This window comes from Notolabrus celidotus, chromosome 18 (genome assembly GCF_009762535.1).
Source record: "Notolabrus celidotus isolate fNotCel1 chromosome 18, fNotCel1.pri, whole genome shotgun sequence".
In the NCBI taxonomy this organism is placed as follows: Eukaryota; Metazoa; Chordata; class Actinopteri; order Labriformes; family Labridae; genus Notolabrus; species Notolabrus celidotus.
In genome coordinates this window covers 19,311,145-19,325,998 of record NC_048289.1, presented here as the reverse complement: position 1 = coordinate 19,325,998, position 14,854 = coordinate 19,311,145, and the positions used below count along the sequence as shown (strand labels likewise).

At 42.5% G+C, this 14,854-nt stretch overlaps 1 protein-coding gene across 3 annotated transcripts in view; it reads left to right on the top strand.

Annotated features, from left to right (window-relative positions):
* Window positions 1–14,854, top strand: part of vti1a (vesicle transport through interaction with t-SNAREs 1A) — a 158,367-nt gene that overhangs the window by 120,467 nt on the left and 23,046 nt on the right. Inside the window, exon 8 of one of the 3 annotated variants that reach the window (XR_004634707.1) lies at window positions 9,196–9,320. The exons of the other annotated variants lie outside the window; for them this stretch is intronic. The gene's annotated coding sequence lies outside the window, so the exon portion shown is untranslated. The remainder of the gene's footprint in view (window positions 1–9,195; window positions 9,321–14,854) is intronic. 3 annotated transcript variants of the gene reach the window in all.

Sequence of the window (14,854 nt, the reverse complement as noted above, 5' to 3'; positions counted from 1 at the left end):
AAGAATAAAAATAAAACTCTGTTAAAAGGGAGACTAAAAAGTTCGGTCTTGAGTTTGCTTTTAAAAATGTTGATGCTCTGTGCAGCCCTCAGATCTTCAGGTAGGGTGTTCCACAGGTGTGGGCCGTGATAATTAGTAAACATAACAACGTAGTGACAGAAGTTTTATCATGGACATATGGACGTCTGATTTTTGTCCTGTAAGTATGCTCAGTTTGTTGGCCCAGTGGCTGGAAAAAGACTTTAACATGAAGAAGACATTACTACATGCACATGAGAATAATAATGATATTAAATGACAATAAAAGAGTCAGAACTCCTCTTTATTTCTGATGTGTCAATAATTTTAACTAAAATCACTCTTGTTAAGTATAGAATATTAACATTTCTGCAGCCTTCCTCACTAAATTGTAGCCTTTTGTGCCCTCAGCTGTAAATGTACATTGTTTGAAATGTAAAATAAATTGCAGTCATCTTATCTGTATCGGCTATCAAGAATAGGTTGTTATCAGTAATCAGCATCAACTCAGTCAATACCCTGGATTCCATTCCAGTCTGTTTTTGTTTTTCCGATAAATACAACCCCAATAAAAACTATTTTAATTTGTAGATCTTCAGCATGACAACTAATGTTTAAGTTCCAGGGGGTTGAAACATTATCCTAGCAGTTGTACATTGTGATAATGAACAGCAGTTTTATTTCTACCAACTTATTTTACTTTTTTGGTTTTGAATGTCAGATAAGAGTCTTTCTTGGAGATAGGATACTTTTTAAGTTTCCAGTGTCTCTGTATGTGTGTGTGTGTGTGTGTGTGTGTGTGTGTGTGTGTGTGTGTGTGTGTGTGTGTGTGTGTGTGTGTGTGTGTGTGTGCGTGTGCATGTGCGTGTGCGTGTGCTGCTACAGGCTGCTGCTGGGACAATGACAGGGTGCGCCTCAGCCTCATTACTCACTGCTCCTGAGCCAAACAAGCACCACTGCCACCTCTCTCTCTCTCTCTCTCACTCTCTGCCTCTCTTTCTCTCTTGCTCTCCCTTCTGCTTCATCTCTGTCTTTTCCTCTCTTCCTCCACCTCGCCCATTAGAGAGTGCTGATGGGACGTTTTCTGCAGAAAGGAAAAAAGACACACACACACACACACACACACACAAGCACAAGCCTGGGCTGTAGAGGAAGGGGTTGTTGACAAGGGCAAAGACGTGTTGTTGTTTTATATAAGGGATGCATTTGTCTGGTGAGGATTGACTCGCTTAACTGGCTGCCAAAGCCCCCTTTTTCTCCCTACATATCTCCCTCTCTCTATTATCCAGCACATAGCAGCCTTCTGTTTTTTGATAGGTCAGAGCATGGTTGAATTGTAATTATTCTAAATGTGGTGGTGAAGAAATTCTTTAGATTTTTCAGAACCAAAATCATGCAAGGAGTGTCAGAGTTCAACACAGACAGCTAGCTTTAGAGTTAGTAATTCCTTTTAAGGCAGATGACATTCACAATCAAAGCGAAACAAGCAAAAACTACAGTCGTGTCTTTAGTAAAAGGGCTAATTCAGCACAACTAGCTGTCACAGAGTCCCTAAAATGGGCATCAAGGCTGAACTTGAGCATTCCAACAAAACTCGCTCTTTGCAGCATCACTTCTGGGGTCAGCCAGCCGCCACATGGAGGTGATGCTTTGTTCGACCTCGCTCATACCATCCTAGTTGATAGAGCTTCTTTTTTTCGCCCTCCTTTAACCCTGACAGACTGTCGTTCTGACGAGATGACTGGAGATCAGTGGCGCTCTCATCCCTTGAAGTGGCTCCAGGTGTCACTCCAAGGGTACCCGCCCTGTTTGATCTGCCGTCGTGCGCCTGTCGGGGCCGCGGCACCCTCTGATTTCTCGGTCAGAGGGGAAAGAGGCTCTCCTGTCCAAAAGTTCCACTGCTACTTTTGAGTGACAGCCAGGGTGAGGGATTGGCAGCTGTGGATTAAATCTTAGCTATCACCGTTTGGGAATGGTCTGAATCGTGTTGTTTTTATCCCCTAGCTAGCTGCTCAGCAGCTATAAGGAACCCTCTCGTACGTCCTCTCAGGGGAGCATTGTAAAGAGGTAATTATGATTTGATTTGCCAGGTCCCTGTAGTCCAAACAACAAAAAAAGGAACAAACATTAGATGAAACCAAACCATTTTCACTGATCATGCTGTGGGCCTTGTCTTAAGAAGAAGGGGAAAAAAACATCCTCTCAGACATCTTCAGAGTCCGTCCAAAGGAGGTCCCTGTCTTCACTGAGGAGCTGCACAAACAATAAGGAGAGATGAAACAAAATGGAGGAATGGAGGTATATATCTTTCCAACAGGCATAGATGCCTGCATCCTTCCTCCCTTTCATTTTATTATATCCGTTACATTTTCCCCACCTACTGTGAGCTTCTGTAGAAATTACAGGTGAGATCTCAGTCTGTGGCAGGGCCTGCCTTTCGTCTAGAGGGAGCAGGGGGAAGGAGGGTGGTGGTGGTGGTGTGGGGGGAATTTGAGGGTGGAGGAAAGACTGAGAAAGGAGAGGAAGAAGAGATTCATGCTTTGCAGTACTGCTGTGTTGTTTGTGGCACTCTTCCCTTTGTGTGTCTGGCGATAACTTATTCAGCACAGGGCCATTCATCCAGGGGTTGAGCGCGGGCGTCCGTCAAGACGGAAAATAATGAGGCGACAGCAGCGCAGAGGATAGCTTTCTCCCTCTGACTAGGTCGCCCCCCTCCTTCTACTTCTTCCCCTTTTCCCTCTCCTCCTCCTCCTCCCCCTAGCCTCCCATTATCAGCCGATTTAAATAGATAATAGGGGGCCTTCTTCAGGACATTTTGAAGCAATTAGAACCTATCACATTGTCTCTTATCAGACTGTTGTTCCCTCCCAGCAAGCTATTGTGCACACGTCTGGGCAAACTATGCAACAGCTGCCTGGAATATTGTGGAATGCCGCTGCATTACGAGATGCCGATATTTGTGTAAAGGCGGAAAAAGCGCTATTTTGCTTCAATATGTTCGCAATAGACTCTGTACCCATGTGCGCATGCCAGGCACTGTTCCATTTTGAGCCATGCCAGGACATGGGATCCCTGTGCCATGATAACTTGCTCTCAGGCTGTATCGCTTGCCAGGATGGAGTGGCTCCTGCCCAAACACTTGCACTATACATACCTTCCCTGCACTTTCAGTCAGCTCTCATTTAATTCTTCCTCTTACCGTCTTTGTACAGTCCAGTTCTTTGGCTGTTTCTTACAATGTTGGAAAGGGAAGACCTCAGCTCCATGCGCAATTGGGCTAGAGGATTGAGATTGCTACTGTGTGTAGGTTGATTCCTAACAAAGATGTCTTAAGTAGTTTTTCAAAACAGCGATATTCTCAACAAAAAAAGTCAGCTGTCTAAGTCTTGTATGCATCAGAGTGGATGGTTAAGTTTAGCTTTTTCTGTATTGTTGTTGCCCCTCATATCTTTCTTTGGCAGGGTGCAGGAGCTTCAAATATTTACAAATGCTGAATTTTGACTTGTGTTTTTTTCTTTTTTTTAATATTTTCTTCTAACCCATCAATCATTTACTGCGCCACTGTATGTCATATATCTCATCCTCACAAACTCCTAGGATGGTGCAACAAAACAAAGGCGGTACAATGTTGCCATGTTATTGTTGGCATAAAATATCCCTTTATGGGCAATGGGAAAAAAATGATCGAAATGAGACCACTTGTTTTTGTCAAGGAAGTGAAAAGGTTGTAAGATTAGGATTTTGTTGGCACTCCTTTCAAAAATACTTGGAATTGGTCTCTCTTACCACCAAAAAAGCCCATTTTTCCTACCATAACAATAATATTTAGTTTTCTGTCCCAAAAGCTTGAAACCAAATACAGATCCCATCACCCCACCTATCCTTCACTTTGGTGGTGCATGCTGTGAAAAGCACTTATTATGAAAATATCTTCTTTGCACAATCCAATCTCACAATGAAGTCTACTACTACCAAGAAGGTCGATCTTTCTTTAAACTTTGTTATGGAAATTCTCAATGTGGGTCTCTGCTCACATCATACAAGGGACTTGGACAAAATAGAAAACCAAGAGATGTCAAATTGTGAAGTATAAGTCAATAGGAGTCCAACAATTTCATTTTTAAATGCCCAAAAATTGTGAAAGTTTTCTCTTGAAGCTTTATACATCCATGCATTAAATAAAGCTGCAGTGACGGAAAATATACCGACACCACTGCACTTTTAAATGACACATTTCACTTTAAAAACTCCCTAACAGCGAAGTAGTATGCACTTTGTGTCAAACTAAATTAAAGCATCACCAAAGTACTTCAAGTTGGAGCTACCACCTAGGACCTAAACATACAGATGCAGCTAATCAGACTGATGTCAGCAGGCAAACACATTACAAAGATTACAAAGGGACTATTTTGGAAGGTGTGAATCACCACAGACCTGAGGATGATCTAAATCAAAGAAGTTAATTAGAGCGCTTGCTAAATGGGTGGCTACCATAGAGTGTATAATGAATAGCGCCGTTCCACCTTTTCCCATTGAACGGTTTTGAAGCCAAAATATCCCGCTCCGGAACGCTGCCATCTTGTAAATTTATCTGCAGCCAGAGTCTGCGCAGTAGAGAATTTCTGTGTTGCCACTGTAATTTGTGTGTTGCCACGGTAACAAGCTCCGCCCTACAGCGTCCTGAGATCCTATGCAGTTTCTCTCTCCGGCAGCTGTCAATCAAAGTGAATCCGGAAGTAAAACCCGTTTTTTAACCTCGAAAATAAGCCTTGAACCCAAAACAGTCAAATAATAACTACATATCACCACAGCGTACGGATGTGAGAAACATTCGTACAATGTGTATACATTTTTTAAAGTTTGACCGTAGCCCCTTTCAAATGAATTGGGGACACAGAGTTTTTGACCTATACTGCAGCCAGCCACCAGGGGGAGTACCTTTTGTGGAAGCATCACTTCCAGCCGAGCGATTGGACCTCCATTTCTTTTTTACAGTCTATGGTGGCTACTGACAGCAGTCGAGTCAACATTGTGGAGCACTCAGGTCAAAGGGATTTTCAGAGGTTGGCGTATTGTGATATGCCTTAAAGCCGCAGGGAACAATAGTTTCTGACATGCAGGACCTGTTTGAGACAGAGAAAGCAACCAAACTGGAACTCCTGAGAAGTGCAAATGCTGTTGCATTAACTCTGTTAACTGTTATTTTTGATTAACTATTGAAATTATGTAATTGATCCAGATTTTAAAAAGTTATTGTATTGCATATAATTTCCATTTTTTAAGCTTGTTAACACTTTAAACTGTTGTGACCCATTACTAGTCTTTCAAGATTAGTAGATTAGATCTGGTCATTCTTGTTATTTTAAAACTAAAATGCATCCTCTGAATGTTTTATGTGATATATAAACAAAACATAAAGAAACATACATATCAATTTGATTTAGGAAGCTTTCACGATGACCTTGGCATGACCACTGATATGTGTTGTATGTCTTTGTCTCAATGCCGATTATTGAATTATCCTCCTAAACCTGCTGAAACACAGTTTACCAGTGTGTGCACTATTGACAGAGTCCTTCTTTGTCACACATTTTTTGTTTATTTCAAGTTATCTCCTTAGATGCTTTAGTCACAGTGGTGCAGTGGATGGATGGATGGATGGACACTGGATTTGAATGGTCCTCTCTATTTGAGTCAATTTTTGTGATGTTGAAATGGCCTTTTTTCATGATGGATGCCCCAAACCATCATCTGTTGTAGCCACAATCTTAAGCACAAAGCAGAGTTATGCCACAAATTCCTCGATCTGTAAGGAAACCTAGTGGTCCAATGCCTAAAGAGTCCATTTTTGGCTCAAGGATGTAAGGACGTTTTCTAGATGTTGTATAATTAGATGGTATGCAGTTAATCCTGAGTGGCTGTTTGGCAGGCATAATCTTTCCACTCGCAACTTTTTCACTCCTGTGTAATTGTATGACTTTGACAGTCATGTTTTTACACTTAGTGCCTCAAGAAGTATTGAAAGTTAGTTATCGTTATTAGCAGTGAGTTTATGTTGACATATACTTCAACATACTGATGATAAAGCGTTATTCTTAAAACAGATTATCTCATGACGTACCCTGGCTGAGACATTTGAGTCAAGTGCTGTAGACGTTCAAGCCCTTGGCCCTGGTTGGGTTTTGGGGAGTGAACCAGCCATGCACGGCTGGTAATGACAGGTTCCATGTTGCCCGTGGCTTGTGGCCCACTGCACTGTTTGTTTGGAGAGTGGTGCTCGGCCGTGAAGTGCTGGCCCAGCTGGCAGCCGTTCCGTTGCCCCTTTGGCCCAATGGCTTAGGCTTGTTTGGCCCATACCAGCCAGGCAGACTGGCATCCAGGAGGCTGTGGAGGAAGAGGTGGAGGAGGAGGGGGTCCGACAGAGGAGCTGTTGGCTGAGCACCCTGGTGCTAGGTCAGGCCTGCTGCCAACTAGAGGGTAGACTTCCCAGCTCTCACCACCATCCTCACGTCTGTTTGGCGACAGGGATCTTAGTTTGCACCTCAAGGGTCAACATCATCCTACCGTGATCTGTCTCAACAACCTTGCTTGCTGAACAGTTCTGGAAACTTTGCAAATGTTTGTTTTTTTTACTCTTTCCTTCATACTTCTTTTGGCAGCCAACTTTTTTTATGGATAGTTATACAAGACTGGATGGAAGACAACTGACCAGCCTTTTTATTTTATGTTTTTTTTATTGCAGTTCTGAGTATCCCTGTGGTGCAATATAACTCAAATAATGTTATTTACCCACACATACATACACTTTGCCTCCAAAGTGCAAGAGTGCAGTTGCCAATCTCGCATTTGCCAAAGTTCTTGCAGGGCTGTGAAAATGAAAAATGCTGACCTATGAAGCCATTCCCTTCGCCCTTTGGAGTGTTATTTCCAGGATTGTTTCTTATACAGCTTGCAACAGCAAAAGTAAATCAAAATGCAGAGTAGAGAAGAGAAGAGATTTGTTAAAAGAAGATTAATTAAGTTGGTAGAAGAAGTATGATATAAAAGTTTTAAAAGGGACATATTTTCATGACTTTACAATAAGTATCTGGCCATTTATAAAAGCAGTATTTATCATGCATGGCTTTCATGTTTACCATATAGAGACAAATAGAATCCCTAAATAAATATCAAATTCTTTAAGGGTAAACCATCAGTTAAAGCCTTGAAAACCATAGCATTTCAACATTTAGGGCAGCTATGTTTATTCCCTAAGTGTTTGCAGGGTCACATGGGTACATCCTCTCAGCCATAGTGTAAACTTTAAATCCCACCCCATATTCTGATGGCGCCAGGGCTAACATTGCTTCAGTGTTAAAGGGAAGTTGTGAGGACATTGATGTCTTGGCCTAGCATCCTAGTGTCACTTTCCCAGCCTGTTTGTGGAGGCGGCCAGTCCCCTCGTTCTCCTCAGCTGACCTGAATGCATCACTGAGTATCACACACATGTGAGGAGCCTGATATCCCAGCCAACAACAAATGTTTTCCTGCCGTTACCATTGCATTTCTATTGTACACAGCCTCCGTCGTTTGACCCTGCTCACACAGAGTGTCTGTCCGTAAGATATTTTGCCCGACTCCCCTGGCCAAGACTCTTTTTTGTTTAACAGGAGGTTGATGCACACCCATCGGATCTGAAAGTTTCCCTGTGGTATAGCATTTCAGAACAGACTTGACATAAACCATTTCTAAACACTGGTTACATTTCACCAATCTTTAATTACATCGTTGGGTCAGGGCCGAGGTACAGAGTTGAAGCAAAGCACCATGTTAGCTAAAGCGTATAATACTGAGGGATACCACAGCTAGAGGACAGAGGGTAAGAATATGGCACACAAACAAATACTGAAAAAAGCTCAATGTGTGAAAGAGTTTATAAAGTTTTTGAATGAATATGAAGAATTGTTTATGGCCTGGAAGATGACTAACTTAGTTTAGGAGGGAAAAAAATGAAAGCAAAGAGTTCTGGCCTCTGAATGAACCCTTGCTCATCTGGACAACAGTCCAAATCCCCCATCCAGACATAAATTGGCATTTAGTATGTTTTTCAGGTTTCACATCTGATACCAGTTCTATAACAGCAGTGATACTAATTAAATCTGTGCTGATATTTTTACCTGTCTTTCATATTTGTCCCTGATACCCTGTCACTCCACATATCTGAACTTGGTGTCAAGAGGTCAGCCATGGTCAGATAATTAATTGTAGGTAAACCAACCATTGGGCTGCATTCTACTTGCACAGTGACTGAGTGTATTATGGTGGCCTGAAGAGTATCATTGTAGCCCCGAGCCGTGGTTAAGCCTTCCTCCAGCTCCGCGACAAAGGCGGCTGTGAGGTCTCGCCCAAGGCCAGCACTATCAGAGCTATCAGTCCAGCAGAGACCGAGCATAACAACAGGCCCTGTTGAATAATGGTGTCAACAGTGGGATTGTTTGGCTTCATTTGTGCAAGGAATGTCCCTGTTTTAATGGTGACGTGTCGCTGTCTATTGACTCAATGGGACGGATTTTACCCCGCTGTTTCTGTTTCTTTGTTTGGCTGTAGAATGTTGTTCTCTTATTATTTTTTAAATATTTCTCTTTTGTCAAACTTTAAGATGTCAAAAAGGTCAGTTGTCAAGGATAGTTGGCCTTAAGACATAGATGTGGGAGGTGACATGCTAGCTCATGTTTCATAGAAGATTTTTTTCCTCCTACTTAGACCTGTATTTTATACAGCTGATTATAAATCCCAAGAGTTTCTCCCTCATTGTATTGTTAGGTTCAATCATCCATATTAGACAGAAGGATTTATAGTCCCTGAGTTGAACTTTCACACTGACTTTTTCTTGTATCTTACTGATCTTTTGACTGCAATATGTTTTGCTTATTAAAGAGGGGGCTTTTTTGCAGATACTCTTCATGTGTTCTACCCCAAGATCTCTGTCAAGACAAAAGAGATTTAAGTTTTTGCTGTTTTGTGTTGCTGCTGTTGTGAAGAAGTCTTTCTAGGGCTGTGGATATTGAAAACCCTCTGAACTGTCAGTGTCTGTTATTTTTGAACCCATGCTGCCTTGCCTTACCCTCTGAGTTTCAGTGCTTCCTTTACCTGACTGGCTGGATAAAATGATTTCTTTTCTCCCCTCTTCTTCTCTAGTCAGAATATTGCTTCCCCCCACCGCGACGCCACATCCCCCTGCCTCTCTCCTAACGGTAAACGTTAAGATCCAGGAGTGGATCAATGGCTGTTATCCTTTGATGTGCTAGGACGCATTACGAGCGGTGAGTTCTAATTGGAGCAGAGAGCCGAGGATCAATGTTGGCTGTAATTGCCTGACACAGGGATGGGTGTGAGACTTTATTATCATTAATATTTAGACATGATGTGGGAGGACCCAGCCGAGGCTAAATGTACAACGGCGGTGCAAGCCTTTGATCTTGGGAGATAAGCAGATCGATTGGGGGTTGGTTGTCGGGGGGAGGGGGGCTGTAGGAAAAGAGGTCGCGGAAGTGTGGCAAGCTGGACGAACGAATTAGCGAGGCCCGCGCCCTGGATTTTATCGGATTTCTCTCGGAAGTTTCCCTTCAGCTCAGGAAAGGTCACACTAGGCTTCAGTCCTCCCTATAGCTAAAATAACTGCCTGGCGTCGAGGGAGGAAGGAGGGCAAGAAAGCTTGATTTCAAGTTTGGTCACAAATGGGAAACAACCATTAGATTTACAGAGTGGACATCATTAGGTATTCATTAATTCAGCAGTTGCACAAAGAGCAAAAAGTCCCAAATAACTTGCCCACTACCCTGGTTTAGGCGTTTTTATAACTTCCATTGGTCTAGTTTTCTAGTTTGGGATTGGATTTAGATTTAGCTGTAAGAAAAAAGAGGGCTTTTAGAGATATTTAGTGTTTGTCTGTTTGACAGCCTCCATTGTTTTGGAGCTGTAACAGAATATGATGGAGGAGGAGGCGTACGAGACTCAGGGTAGCTTTCTTGGTGTCAGCAAACACAAGGTAATGTTACTTAATCTGAGGGGTAAAGGAGGGGTTAGACTGTCTTAAGAGAACACTCCCTGTCTGGCAGTTTGACCAGAGGGGGCAGGGACTATCCCCCACAACCACAAAGGCTAAGGTCGTGTAGGAGCTGTGAAACTGTGGTGTATACATTCAGTTCAGTCCGTTTGGTTTTTGTCACCTATTTCCCCAAGGACTGATACCTTAATCATTGTACTTAGGTGGACAAAGGAAGGTAACAGGTCGCACAATAAGAGGTGTGTTAGTTTTCATGGTGATGACCTGCTGCATGATACTGGACAGAGAGAGAAGCCCAACAGGATCCAGGTCAGGGGGGATATTGATCCTGAGAAGAGTGGATTGTGACTGGTGAGGTGTTGTCAATCCTCACAGACTTGACTCTACCTCTAAATGTACAACCAAAGATCCAACAATCAATAAGAAAACTCTCTTTTTTTAACAGCTTTTATTTAAGAAATGTTGCTCTCACAGGAGTTAAAAGTTACAGGGACGTGTCCAGAGGGGTGGAATGGGCCCCCTTTGAGATCTGATGGCCACCCTAGGTGACACCCCAAAAAATCCTAACCTAGCAACCAATCAGGTTAGGATGTCAGGACTTGTGTTGAAATTTGCTATTTAGAAAACAGACCGCCATTAGTTTTGTAGCGTTTCATTGCACATTTTCTTTTGTTTGTACATGACATCGTAGAGAAATGCGTCACACGTCTATTTCATACAGGTTCATTTGAAAGAGATGAGTCCAACAAAAATGACACCCAAACTCCTGCACACTGTCTAACTGTCAAAGTGTATTTATGAGTTCTTGAGTCCTTTAAGAATTATACTTGGAAGATTTATATGTTACCACTCAGTTGTAATATTTTTTTCTTTCACAATTCTTCTTATTGATTTTGTAATTATAGTGCATGTAAGCATTGACAGTGTAGAAAAGTAGATATAAAGAGTCTTTGCACCAATGGCAGTACTTCAATACAACAGGATACAACAATTTTACCAGCCTTTTCATGACCATGACCACGAGCCGATCACACCCAAACCTCACATTGCTTACATAAGGCAAAAAAAAGAAAAAAAAGAAAAGACAGACAGACCAAATTAGGTCAAATAAATAAATAAAAGACTAAAAATAAAAAGTTTTTTTTAATCAGAAATGATGTACAGTAATAAAACATCTGTATGATACTAGTAGTTTAAATTGATATGATTTATTGAGACAGAAATAATGCCATATTTATTTGTCTGCGTGCGGTCACATACTTTGGGCCACCCCTGCATAAGTCAGTGCCACCCCAAAAAGCCTGAACACGCCCCTGCATCGTAGCGTACATAGTTGGAATGAAGATTTCAACCAAAAATACGACACAATGGTCATTTTGAACTATTCAACTATTATTTCAGTAGTCCCGTTGTAAAGGTTCTCTGGAAACAACCAAATGGTAATTAGAAGTAACTTTGGAGCTAAAGCCAAAATTTGCAGCTGTACTCAAGCGGCACCCTCCGGTCTAAAAATACGAGTCCAATGCGGAAGTGCTAAAAACTGCAGTTCATCGAGGATCCACTTGGGGCTGGCTCCAGAACTACTGGAAACCACATACACACCAATTCCAAAAAGCCGATCTTCACAGCAGAAATAAACATGTTTACAGTCTGGTACAAAAGACGAGTGTAGTCTGGATAGCTAATTTCTTGATCGGCACACACTGTACAGGGGGTGAATTTTTTTTCTAACGTGGCAATTTCAGAGATATTTAGATTACAAGTCTTCCAATGAGAGGCACAGCTGACTTGATTGGCAGACAGTGTAGCTGTTGGCTAGGAGGCTCAAAGCCCGCCTCTTTACGTCACAATCGCTCGACAGCAGCAATATGGCTGCCACCGACGATTGGCCTCAAAAACAGCGCTTCAGAAACAGATGGGTGACGTCACGGATACTACGTCCATATTTTATACAGTCTATGGTTCTACCATGCACTTTGCTAATTTCACTACAACATTTATGTGATAAAAAAAGAAATGGATCCATTAACTTGAATTATTTCGAGTACTGTATAGCATATAAAGTAACAAAGAGTATCACACTACTACTACTACTCCTTTACTCTTTCATGCATCCCCTCATTGTTGCTTCTCTCCATTTTAACATACAATTCTCCAGTTGTTGACGTTTTGCGGTCGGTGTTGCAGTTAGGTCTGCTTTGTCTTTACATTCATAGCTCTCCATTCATGTGTGTATCCCCCCCCAACCGTACAGTGCATAGAGGCTTGTACCATTGTGGAAGACCTCAGGGTTGCGCAACAAATAGCCCATTGTGTAACATTTTGGTCATCACACCAGCTCCAGCAGCGTTAACACACATGTATGGATATGTAACTATTGTGTTTGGTCCGGCAAATGTGTACAAAGCATGCCCTGTGTATAAACTCACAAAAGAAAGACAAAGGATAGGGGAGTTTTCTTGATTATAATTTCAAAATACACATTCATAATTAATAAAGGCAGGGAGAAACACAGAAATCTCAGTGGAAAATATTTTTTTAATCAATATTAAAAGCCAGTGCCCTTTCTCTTTGAATATCTACAGGCCAGATTTTGTGTTTTTTACCTTCAGTGTTTTCAACGCAGCAACATTTTCAAAGTTCTTGTTAAGCCTTATGTAAGAGGCTTGTCTTCCGACAGTTAATGTTAAAAGTTGGCTCAGTATGCTCAGTGCTCAGGATGCTTTTTTTGTGTGCATGTCTGTGTGTGTATTTTTATGTTCATGCCCGGATTTGTGAGTTTTTCATCATTTTTCTGTGTGCGTGTGATTGTGTGTGTGTGTATGCACATGCCTGAGTGTGTTTGGAAGAGGGAGCGAGATAAGAAGGAGATGAAGAGTCGTTCAGAGGAGCTTGTCTCACTCAGAGGCGTCCCCATCTGTTCACCCGGGCCTAATTGTTCCTGGGTGTGAAGACATGACGGGAAAAAAAGAGCGGAAAGCAACTGTACTTGTCCCCTGTCCCAGAGTTATTTCTGTAACATTAAAAGAGCAGCACCAGCACGCTCCAGATTATTGCCATGTAAATAATGGCACTTGGCTCGATTCCCTGCTAATGAATGTCATTTACTTTTCCAAACGAGGATTAATTATCAACCGAGGACCCCTCTCTCCTCCCACGGGGAGCACGTCGCAATTAGCTGCCAAAAGATGGCTGCTAATATTTGTGTTTTTTAAAATATGTCTGTATGTACGCACATGTGCATATGTTCCTGCGACATGGTGGATAACCTCCCAATTAACTGTCTGCTTAACTCTGTTGAGAGGAGAAGAGCAAAAGAGAAACCAACTGAAACTCCTCGCCCTAGCGTAGCAGAGCCGAGTGGAGTGTAAGGGTTTTGGTAGGATGTTGGTGTTGGACGTTGTCGTTGTGAAACTGAGTGGAAGGAGAGTTGTGCTGCTTTGGAGCCAGCCTCATGGTTGCAAAATAAGGCAGGGAAAACAAACACAGGTCTCAAATTAGATTTCCCAAAACATTGCATTCCCTCTCATTTTACACACCACTGTGGCCGGTAGTCGAGAATAGAATAACCCGTGAAATCCGCTTCAGTCTCTTGACTCTAGAGGAAAGACAAGTGCCCTTTGGATCTATCTGATGACCCAATTTCCTTCAGAAAAATATATAATTTACCCACTTAACTCCTTCTTACTATTTCACTTCATGTCAAAATCTACCTCTTTTCCCCTTACCCCTCTTTCTCCTCTTTTCCCCCCTCCGTCCAGCTGCCTCTCTTTGTGTCCGTTGCTTGAGCCGCTGCTCTTAACCAAAATAAAGAAGAAGATGGGGATAAGGGTAATGTCTTTGGGCAGTGGCACTGTTTGAGGTGTGGACCCCCTGCTGAGAACCAGAGACTTTGATAACACTGCAGACCTGAGGGGTTGAAACTGAAAGAGGCCTCAAACTTGAAGGAGAAATGTGAAGATAAACTAGCAGCCAGTTACACCAACAAGCTTTTTTTTTTTTTTGGTAAATGTGAGCAGTTGCAGTTTAGGGGTCACATCATCAAATTATCCCATCAGCAAAGCACAAGAAGCTCAATATTATTTATTTCCCAGCTTGTCCTAATCATTCTACATTCCCGCTTTCTCAGCTTACGTCAGCGAGAGGCCAGTCAAGGTGAAAAACACCCTGCGAAAGTGTGCCTGTGAGCCAGACATGCCCACAGGGACTGGGGTTATGATAATGGATAACTGTGAGAATAGCCAGGAGGGAGAGAGAGACTAGAAGTGGTGGCATTTGGAAACATACTATACCACACCAGCCATAGTCCCTCTCCCTCCTCCCCCCTTGTTTCCACTGCGTCCATGTTTTATGGCTGGATTCTGTTACCGCTCCCTGGCTCACCTCGCCGTGTGAAATGAGCATGTCTCGACTGTCCTCCAGCGTGAGCTCGCAGACACACGTGAGCACCGCTAAGAATGGTGTTTGGGTCTAAACATGTGGAGGTTTATGATCTGCTGAGTGTGTCATTGGGAAAATGCGGTCATACTGTATGTCACATCGCTTACAGGAAATGTTTGTGCGTGGACGTATACAAGTGTGTTTATGATTTCCTCAAGAGAGACTGACGTTTTGCTTGCACTCTGCTGCTTCCTTACATATACATTGGCAGGTAGGTTTAAGAAAGGGCCTCGTGTTTGCGCAATGGAAATTTTGCAAGCCTAAGTAATTAAAAAGTCTAGTATTCCTCCAATCCTCTTCTCCCTTCTCTTTTGCTATAGTTTCGTTTGCCCTTTCCTCACTTTCTTCCTC